Genomic DNA, 3,499 nt, shown 5'->3' with positions numbered 1-3,499 from the left:
CAGTCTGAGAGGGAAAACAGCAACACTGACTGTGGCTGTTAACTCACAGCATTAAAGGAGAACAAGTCTGTTTGGGATGAGTCATGCCCAAGGCTTCGAGAACAGGAATTCACACACACACACACACACACACACACACACACACACACACACACACACACACACACACAGAGTACACAGTACAATAAAACCACTCAGTCCTCCACTTTCTTTAAATCTGTGATTGTTTTCTTTGTTTACAGCAGTTCTACTGTATTTTATTCAGCCATCATGACTTTGTGTTCTGGATTAAAACTCACCCTGCCTCAGCTTCAACTTGTCGTCCTCCCTGTTCTGTTGAGTTGCTCAAAATGGAGTCGCAGGTGACTGATATGTTCACTTTCAGGGTTCCCTCCCTGTTCTCATGAGACGGGATCAGATTTTCAGTGTTGCTCCTCCCCTCTCCATTTACAGGAAATAAGGCTGTTTTTATCAGTGTGTGTGTGTGTGTGTGTGTGTGTGTGTGTGACTTACTTCCTCTTCTCTAAGTTTTGGGTGTGACTTGAACAGACTTGTTCTCCTTTAATGCTGTGAGTTAACACTTAGTGTTGCTGTTTTCCCTCTCAGACTGACTTCAGATCAGAAGATGAGTGATCGTGTGGAGGAAGAGGAGGACGGAGCAGAGTCTGTAGTGTCCGACTGTCTTTCTATGAAGAGTGATGTGTCCAAACATAACCCTCCAGACTTGAGTAATACACCTGGACACTCAGACACCATGTAAGAGAACTGCTACTAACTCAGTGGTGTAGTCTAGTTTTTTGCAGTGGGTATACTGTCTATACTCATCTCCCGTCCCAGAACAACAACATTTTACAACAACCATCTTGGAGCAACACCTCATAAACACCATCACCACCTTGTGTCTGATGCTGCATCCTAACATGTTGATTACATACCCAGTCTTTCACAATGCTCTCAAGATGTATACTGGAGGCTATGCATTAGTGAATGTGATTCAGATTCAGATGTTTTTTTTATTCTTGAACTAAAAAACATCCGAATCTGAATCACATAAGACATAAAGAAGCATGAGACTGGACATGTCAGTTAGGAAAGCTGGCTCTGTGATTGGTTGGACACGCAACCGTTCATAGTTATGTGATTTCCCTGATGTTCATGAACGCGACATAAACCAAGGGGCTGAGAAGCCTGTCTATCATTGTCGTTCCCATGACAACGGGTTGTTTTGAGGTGGGCGGGAACTGGGGATGTCCTGAGAGCCGGCAGGCGAGAGAGCCGAGCTAACGGTTGGTCTGTTCATGACAAAGACAGAATATGGTTAGCTTGTTTTGGTGTTAGCTACGGCCCACAGTAGCCTGGTTGTTCACGAATAAAGCACCGTGAAACCAGCTGATGGTAGTGAATGTACTGAGGAACGGTACAATATATTTAAATATACCAACAAACACCTGCTATGCTAATTTCACTTGCCGGTTGGCGTTATGGTGGCGTCGGTCTCCTTCTGAGAAGCTTCAACTTCATCTTCATCTGGTTGTTTGTTTATATGTTTTTTTCTCCGACCTCTTCTGCTGAAGCTGCAGTGTCACCCGAAGCGTCTGTGGGTTCAGTGGCAGCTTCGGAAAACACTGAAAAAGTTTCCGGCGTTGTTTTTGTTTCATCTCGTTGTAATTCACTCGCTGATTTTCTCCTTTGTGCCGAGAAAGCCCGCGAAATGAATATGTTGCTGTTTTCATCAACGGACAACGGAAGCCTCAGAGGTCTAAACATCATGTGAACACAGGCTGGGTTGATTTAATGAATTAATCCAGGAGTTCCCCCAATTTAACATAAATCTCACACTTCAGATCAGACAAACTCAGTTGATACGACGAATTTTGGACAAATAATGAAGCAGACAACAACTAAAACATCTCTCTGTCTGTGCATTTATATATATTTTTATATTTTATTGTTACTTTTAATCTAAGTCCTTTGCTATCAGTTTAAAGGTCCATTCTGACCTCCTGAGTGTGTAACAGTCAGCTTCAAGCCAGAGACTCCTTGGAAAGTAACAACTTGATACTTTGGGATTTGTCAGAAAAGACACAAAATTACCCAAAAAAGAATCAAATTGACCATGAAATGACACAAAATGACCAAAAAAGTACATAAAATTAAGCAAAAAGGGACTCAAATTGACCACAAAAAGACACAAATTGACCAAAGCAAAAACCGCCATCTAGTGGGGTCAAAAAATAAAGCAAATGGTTCATGAAGCTCCATTGTCACTTCACTACTGAAATTCCAAATATACTATCTCATAATTATGATGGCCTCAAAATCTAATGATTCATTCTATGAGGACCTGGAATATCAATAGTACATTTCTCTAGAGTGGTCTGACCTGCAGTTATGTCTTGCTATTAGAAAAATGAAACTTGATTTACAGTATTTCATCATTGCAGCATGTATGTTAAAGGTTTTTGTTCTGTCAGGAAAATAACGACATCCAGACCAGGTGTGTCTCTCTTTGTCTTGTCTCGTTGTGGTTTATTGGACCTTGTTGTGGCACCAGCTGAGGCATAAAAGAATCGTACAACAGAAGACTTCTATGGGCTCTTTGCTTGGATTGAGTTTAGTTTTCAGCGTTTTCAGCAAAATATCGTTATCTGACATTTTTGGGGTGAACCCACTGAGACTTGTGTCACGGTCAAAAATATATGGAGCGCTAAAACCAGTGGGTTTTATAATGAGACAGGGCCCTGTGCAGCAACACGGTTTATTCTAGATATTGGAAACGCATGGCATAATATTCTGTTAAATCATGGCAAACTATGCAACAGTAGTTATGAAAGCATCTGAGCCTTTTATCTGCCCATCTTCTCCTTTTCAACTGATCTTTTCAACACAAAATACCATTATGCATTGTGAAATATGTAAATAAACTCAACTTCTGATAAAACATGACACTGACTAATGGATTTATTTGAAATTGCTTGTTAACACCAGATATGGCCTCATTTGCATATGTAAACATTAAAATACAAAAAACATGCAATACTTTTTTTTCTCTCATCTTAACATAAGTAAGCAACTGAGAAAGTTTCATGGTGATATCTATTATTTAATTTTTTTACACTAATCACCTGTGGTGTCTTGACTTTATTGGCTTATTATGCTAATTATGCAAATTGCCCAAAGTGCAACTTTTAGCAACCAAGTTGAATTCCATCCATTAGGCCTATAGATGACATTTCTGCAATAAAACTTTAGGGTACTCAACATTTCTGGGTTCAAGAAATTACGACTAGACTACTAGGTGGCGCTGCTGGAGCCGAGTCTGAATAAATTAATAAAGCCTTAATGCCAAAGACTCGATAAAGGGAAAAAGTCTTAATTAAACTGTGAAAAAGGATTTTTTTAAAAAAAGTTTCAAATCAAATGGCAGTAAATTATAGTGAGTGGATTTTCTCCTCATGCTAAACACATTACACAATTTAAACTATGCATCTTACTGAGC

The sequence above is a fragment of the Centropristis striata genome, chromosome 23 (assembly GCF_030273125.1).
Source record: "Centropristis striata isolate RG_2023a ecotype Rhode Island chromosome 23, C.striata_1.0, whole genome shotgun sequence".
Taxonomy (NCBI): Eukaryota; Metazoa; Chordata; class Actinopteri; order Perciformes; family Serranidae; genus Centropristis; species Centropristis striata.
The sequence above is the reverse complement of the archived record's forward strand: the minus strand, read 5'-3'. Positions refer to the sequence as shown.